Source organism: Mus pahari, chromosome 17, assembly GCF_900095145.1.
Source record: "Mus pahari chromosome 17, PAHARI_EIJ_v1.1, whole genome shotgun sequence".
Taxonomy (NCBI): Eukaryota; Metazoa; Chordata; class Mammalia; order Rodentia; family Muridae; genus Mus; species Mus pahari.
This window is the reverse complement of record NC_034606.1, coordinates 36,876,757-36,884,111: the sequence shown is the minus strand read 5'-3', so window position 1 is coordinate 36,884,111 and position 7,355 is coordinate 36,876,757. Positions and strand designations below refer to the sequence as shown.

The following is a 7,355-nucleotide window of genomic DNA, read 5'->3' as shown; positions in this document are numbered from 1 at the left end:
TTCATTCACAGGGCTGGAGAGATGGCTCAGAGGTTAAGAGCACTGACTGCTCTTCCAGAGGTCCTGAGTTCAAATCCCAGAAACCACACAGTGACTCCCAACCGTCTGTAATGGGGTCTGATACCCTCTTCTGGCCTGTCTGAAGAGATGACTCAGTGGTTAAAAGTGCTAACTGCTTTTTCAGGGGACCCAGGTTCAGTTCCCAGCACCTGAATGGTGGCTCACAACTATCCTTAACTCCAGTACATGTGCGCGTGCGCATTTGCATGTGTGTTGCTGTTGTTTGTTTTTGCTGAATCAAATAAAGACAAAGTTAAATTCGATTACCTAAATGCCAGGGATTATCTTGTTTCACAAGGCCACAATCATTTCAGATGTTTTTTGGTTTGTTTTTTTGGGGGGTGGGGGGTGGGGTGGGGGGTTGGATCTTGCTCCTCTCAGATTGACCAAAACCCACAACGCTTGTAGCTTGTTCATTTCCAAGAGGATGGGTTCTGACTGTCTCTACAAACCTACAGTCTGAGAGCTCTTTGTGACACTTGCTTCTCAGTACCACAGGGTGTCAGTATTAAAAACTTGCCTTCCAACCAGAGACCCTGGCTTGCTTAGTATGGATGCCTTGCTCAACCATAAGAATCTTAAGCCCCTCTTTTATTTCTCTAAGGAAGGGTATTTTCACCCTGAACCCCAGAGTCAACCTCAGCAAAAGTGTTTGTCTCTCACATCCCAGCCTATATATTTTGATGCTCACCCCTTCAAAGGGGCATTAACACCACCCAGTTTTATACCAGCCCTGGGTCTGGATAGCTCAGTACCTGTCATGGAACTAATCTTCGCCCTCATCCAAACTGACTAAGCAGTCTAAACATAAAGCTAAGGCTACACCTGTTTCTCTACTTTATAACCATAGCCCCTGATGAATCAAATTCAGAATTCTCACATTAAAGATAGCCACACTGTGGAACTGACAGCTTGTGTTTAATGAGCTGTTATTAGATGAAGGAAACAAAGAGAAGGACACCTAGGAGACTATGAGGTCTCTGCTTCTATGATTTGATGGTTGGAACTCATTCCCCAAGACGTGCAGAGAGTAGCAATTGCTATTTCAGTTTTAGATTCATCTCTACTGAGGCTCACTGTGGACCTTGGGGGGACTTCTCCTTAGAGGCCATTTGCATGCATTGTCCAGTTGTCAGATCTTGAGAATTATCTTTTTATCCCTTGTTGCTTTGATAAAACATCCTGAGAAAAACAACTTAGGGTGCAAAGGGTTTATTTTAGCTTACAGGTCTGCTATTGCCCATCATAGCATGGAAGTCACACAGCATGGAAGAGCTTGAGGAAGTTGATAAAATCATATCCACAATCAGTAGCTGAGAACAATCCTCTGCCTAGGTAATGTTGCCACCCACACTGAGTAGGTTTCCCTGCCTAGGTATTGATGCCGCCCACAGTGGGCAGGTCTCCCTGAGTAGGCAATGGTGCCAGCCACAGTGGGCAGGTCTCCCCATCATAATCAAGGTAATTCCCCAGATTTAGAAGATCCTTCATTGGCATTCTCTTCCCAGGTGCTTCTAGAGTGAGTCAAATTAAGAAAATCAAATAAATGCACCAGCTAAGGAGTGTATGGGTCCAGCTAGAAGGAGGATCTAATGCCAGGGGATAGTTGAATGCAGATGCCATCACTTAAGCCAAGAGACTGATGAGGGTCATAACAGCTGGTGATGGGTAGATTTTAAGAGAAGGGGCTTCACAGAAATAATTGATAATGCCATTTTGTCACAAAGGGAACAGCACTAGGTCTGATGATATATCTGATTAGACTTTGTGTCATATTTACCTGGGCACACACAAACTATGTAATTATTTTGGTTCTGAAGTTTAAAAGTTTTACAAAGGTTAAACATGGTGATACTAGTCTGTAATCCAGTCTTCTGGAGATAGAAGTAAGAAGATCAGGAGTTCAAGATCAGCCTTAGCAACATAGAAAGTTTGTGGGTAGGATGGATTATATGAGATCCGCTTTCTTCCACCATAAAAAGGCTTTACATATGAGTACTTTGTCTTACTCCCACTCCAAACTTGCCCATTCAGTTCTCTCTCAGCCTTACTCACCTTAGCTATTTCTCCGAGTTTTACTTACGTAGCTCCCCACCCCCCAGTGCATTTCTATGCCAATACAAGACAAGAAAATATAAATTTTCCTGGATGTTTTCTCCTTGATCCATGAAAGCTATGCTGTTTGAAACATTATTCTGTACTTTGTTTTCTTCACATAACCTATCATGGAACTTTCCCAACTAGATTCTTGAAACATGCGTGTTCCAATGCAGGGGAATGATAATCCCAGCATGCTACTCTCCTGGGGATCAGGAAGTGCAAGCAAAAGCTTGCTTTGACTTTCCAAAGTAAGGTTACGGAGAACTGAAATGCAAATAAACGTCATCTGATTTTAATCATATTTCAAGGGCAAATATTTGCAAAAGAACAACACTCGTTTTCCCTGATGGAGAAGCCAATAATCCTTTACTCGTCATTCTCTTAGTATTTACTGGGATTTGCATTGTTCCGGGCTTGGCTGGGTGCTCTGAGGAGGATCAGCAAAGCAGATGGGTCATTTGCTCTGGTCTCTGTGCCAACAGCACCTTCAGAGCTCGACACTCGCTGCCACAGTAGCCAAGGAGCAATCTTCTTCACATGATGACCTACCCTTTCCCTTGCTTCAGTGCCTTCTGTGTTCCACTGTGTTCACCATCGTCAAGTCTAACTTTGTCTTGGCTCCTCCAGTCCTTGGTGTGTTCCAAGCTCTTGTCTCACCTTCCCTAGTGCCCTCAGTTCTAGCCACACTGGGTGTTCCCTGTGGATAAAAGGACAAAATAAAAATCAAACAGCCCTGTCTATCTAGTTTGGGGGTGGGAATTTTTCACGTGGGAATATTCTTCCCTGTTCATTACCATCACCTCTGACTGTATTTACACCTTCTTCCAAGTGTCTTTCCTTCACAGCCCCCTTATACAGTTGGACATTCTAGCCCATGTGAACTACTGCAGTCTAGTCTAATAGAACACTCAGCTTCCAAATTCTAGCACTGGTTCCACTTTTAAGGCTGTTCCGTCATCTATAACAAGTAAGACACAAGAATTTCTTGACACTGTCATAGTAAGATGATGTATTCCCAAGCAAACTGCCCGCTGATGAACGGCCAGTAGATGTGAGTTGCCTTATGTTTTCTCATTGTTCTCATTTTTTTTCCATGGATCAAATTGGCATACCTCTGAACCCTCAGTGTTTAGCATGAAGAACATCTGTAAATGATGAATGAGCTGTTGCTCAATGACCATTGCACATTTAGTAGTGGTAGTATAGGTCACTTCCAGCTTTCGGACTATTTGTTTATTTAGGTGTGTACTTGTTGCATCCCCTACTTCTCCCAAGTTTAATACCTCTCTTCCCTGGGGTCTGAAAGAAACCTTTCCTTTTAACTGCATCACTGTCTTGGCTCTGGAGGACAATCTCCGCGTGAAGACTGAGCATGCTCCAGGCCAGCTTGGGCTGGTTGAGGACAGACTTCTTTGGCCCAGCATCTTGCGCCCTCCACAGGCCGGGCGGGCTGGCAGGAGCGCCTGCGAGCGGGCGGGGTTTGGCCGCAGGGCAGCCTGGCGCGCCTAGGCTCTTCTGGCGGACAGAGGTGGGGGACGCGAGCGGCGCCTCCCAGCTAGTCGCGCAGCCTACCGCGGTGCACCGAGGCTGCAGGGGCAGAGCTGAGCGGCAGGGAGGGCTCTCTAGGCCTTGAGCGCGCTCTGTGTGTTGTTAGAGTCTGGCCTTAGGTTCTGGCGTGGGAAGGAGAGCAAGGGCGCTGGAGGAGAGACCCAGCTACGGCTCAAGTACAGGCAGGCTCTCAGTCTTCTCCTAGGCGGGGGAAGAATTCCCTTAACCACATTCACAACCTTGCCTCGGGCACCTAAGCTCGGGCTGCCAGGAGGCCGCGGTGGCCGGGCAGCTGTTGCACCAAGAGGGGGCAGCTGCGGAGTTCCATAACCATAGCAACCGCATCAGCACCACGGCGGCAGTGGCGGCGGCGGCGGCGGCGGCGGCGGTGAGGGCAGCATCCGCTTTCTCCTCCTCCAGGCAGCCTCTTGGTAGAGACCTGAGACAGAGCTCGCAGGTGCCGCCGCTGACTCCTTGGTCCGCCTACAGTCGCTGCCGGTGTTGGCTGCTGGAGAAGGAGAGCAAAAGAGAGCGGGACCAGAGCTGGAACAGGGCCCTAGGAGGTGAGAGAGAGCCCTGCAGTGGGAGACAGGTAGGTGAGAACGCTGTGGGGGTCACCAGCTGTAAAACTCTTTCTGTGGCAGTGACGTTTCTGGAAGAGTGGTTGCTAGTTGGATGGCTTTCTATTACTAAGTAGGGATTCTTCCGCGATTTTTTTTAAAAATATCTTTCTCTATTTTACCCCCCAGATATCTCTGTCCTCTGATCTTGCCCCACTTCTGGGCAAAGCTTAGAGACATGAAGGACCATTAAATGTGACTGTGTGAATGTGGTGGTCCTAAGGGGCTTGTTTAAACCTGTTCAGGTCCTCTGAGCCACTGAACCCAGGGCAGGCTCAAAAGAAGACCTTTTGGAGGTGGAGGGGCTATGGTCTCTGTTCTATGTGGGGCAAGCTGACTCAGAGACCATCTCTTTGGAGGGTGGAGAGCACTGTAGTTCAGCTGTGGCATGGAGAGGGGCTATAACACACAGTAGCTCTTTGTATGTGCAGCAATCTTTAAACACAACCACTGCAGGGAATGTTTAGACAAGGTAGTAGTAACTCTTAAGCTTTGGGGTATGCCTAGAGTTTACTGTTCTACAGATAAAGTGTTTTGGTCATTGGGGGATCGGATGTTAGCAGAAATAAAATTTTAACCCGAATGGAGATAAGAACACCACCCCCCTTCTCTTCACCTACTTTTTCCTCCCTCCCTGATGCCAGCAAAGCAAACACTGGACGGTGTTAGAGACATCGTCTGTCTGGCCCTTGGGTACTGATGAACTAACTATCCTACTTTCAGACAGATGGGGAAGAGAACTCCACTTCAATCCCTCACATAATCTAGGAGGGCAATGTTTTCCACTGGGCTCCAGTGCTCTTAATGTTAAGTTTGTTTTAAACCCTGGGTGCACCTGATGTATGATGGACTGTTATCTGCATCTTTGGGCTGGAGATTGGCACATGATTTAATCCAGTTCTGCTGGGAGAAGAACACCAGAAGACCCAAGGAGAGGGAGGTGCGTTAGCTGAGTAATTTGATTCAAAAGCTTTTCATAGACTTTAGCAGATTTCTGAAGAATTTCCAGGATGGATAGCCACTGTCTGTGAAAGGATTCTCCTTTTATATCTTAGCCCTGGGGGACTGTGGTAAGTCCCAGTTAAAAGGGTATGTTCTTTAATTGGGCTTTTAATTTATGATGTAGTTATGTTACCCAAGAGGATGTGATCTAGCCAGCATTTCATCTGGGGGATTTATACCACAACGAGGACAATATATTATAGTGAAATGCTACACTGTAGTGTAGAGGAAAGAGGGCAAGATTCTGGAGTCAGAAACAAACAGGTCTGAACTCTGGTTTCATCATACCTGTTGTATGACCTTGAAATCGCTCCTGTCTTGTGGGATGTTTTTTTCATCTATAGAATGTGATTCTAGCAACCCTTAGAGTTTGCTACGTTCTCATAACAATAAAATTTAATGGCAGAGGATGCAAATGGGGCGGGACTTTAAAGCCTTATGTATGACTAATGCAGTTTTAAGAAAGTCATCATTTTCTAAAGAAAGAAAAAAAACTCAGGCTAACAAGGCATTTCACAGGTATCACTTATGAAAAGAGTGGAACTCTTAGTCAGTGAGTTGTGACTGGGATATTGTCTTGTTCCAGAGATAACTGGGCAGTATAAAGAGGGCTTTATTGGGGGAAACACTGCGTGTCCTCCTTGTTTGTAGCTGCTGAAGGTCAAGAGCTAGCTTTGCCATGGAAGACGGCGCTCCTCTCTCTCTCTTGAAAACAGTGCTTGTTCTGTGTAACACAGAGTGGGACCAAACACCTGATAGTGTAAAGAGGTATGTGCACAAAGTGGGGGCGCCTGTAAGTGCTGCATACACTGTGGAGTCTTTTCAAAACTGCGACCGCCTCAATCCCACTCTGCTCTCTAATGCCAGATTTATTAGCTGAACCTGGCCAGATACGTACAGCTTGATCTCCCTGCTGAGGGAACTGCAATCTCTGAGATGAGCCAGGCCTGTGCTCTGCTCTTTTGAGATTCTGCTTTCACCCATGCTGGTGTCTCTGCAGAAACTAACAGCTTCTCACTTTCTTCTTCTTCTTCTTTTTTTGTGTGTGTGTGGCCCAGTTCAAGGGTTCCATCATAGCTGGAGCCTTCTCTGATCCACTCTTGTGCTTCCTTGATACTCTGGACCTGATGTGACTGACAGACTGTGCTGTGTCATTGCTTGTTACACAGATCTCTTCTCTCTGTAGACTCTATGCTCCACGAGGGCAGGGGCCCCTCTTACCCTGCCTCTCTTCTGACCCCACAACCTCTGGTGAATGAATGGTGCTGAGAGAATGGGCCATCAATTTGGCCACCTGTCCTGAAAGAGGCATCACAAAGCCGGTCCCTAGCGCCTTTCTGTATCAGTGCAGCAAGCACAAACCTAGTCTCAAAAATGTTCATTTCTTTACAAGGGACACTTTAGAATTGTTGGCGTCTGATCCTACATGGCTTTCATATAATATTTGCTGAATATTTCAGACTTGGAATGCCTTTCTCCTCCATATCCCTCTTTTTACTCAGCTTTCAGATAATGGGAAACTATATAACCTGGCTTCAGGGAGCCTGTAACTGAACCCAGGTTCCATGACTGAAGACTAGGGTGGTAAACTCTCGTTTGCCTCAGTTTCCTCATTTGTAGCATATCTTGCTGGAGCCAGTCTCACAGTGGATGCTGAATACTTGGAGTAAAGTAGTAGCTATGCAAAAAGAAAAAAAGAAAAAAGGGAATAAATAAACCCTCATGATTTATAGAGTACCCAGCAAAAGCACATTCTCTCTCTCTCTCTCTCTCTCTCTCTCTCTCTCTCTCTCTCTCTCTCTCTCTCAATTTCTCTTCTAGAAAATAGCAACATCCCTGGGCTTACTTGCACAATATCATATGAGATGCACTCCAAGGCCCTGTCTCTTCTTCTTGTTAGCTTACCGTGACCTTCAGTATATCCTTGCCTTCTCTGTAAGGTATGTACTGATGGTTGTGTTCCTAGAAAGTAACCTCAGAAGATGTAAAGTGAAAACAAAAAACAAACAAACAAACAAACAAACA

The 7,355-nt window shown here is 46.1% G+C and overlaps 1 protein-coding gene across 2 annotated transcripts in view; it reads left to right on the top strand.

Moving 5' to 3' along the window:
- The first annotated feature begins 4,130 nt into the window (after nucleotides 1-4,130).
- Nucleotides 4,131-7,355, top strand: part of Fam135b (family with sequence similarity 135 member B) — a 267,506-nt gene continuing 264,281 nt past the window's right edge. The window contains exon 1 of one of the 2 annotated variants that reach the window (XM_021216986.2): nucleotides 4,131-4,300. The gene's annotated coding sequence lies outside the window, so the exon portion shown is untranslated. The remainder of the gene's footprint in view (nucleotides 4,301-7,355) is intronic. The other variant, XM_029531127.1, reaches the window with a different exon arrangement.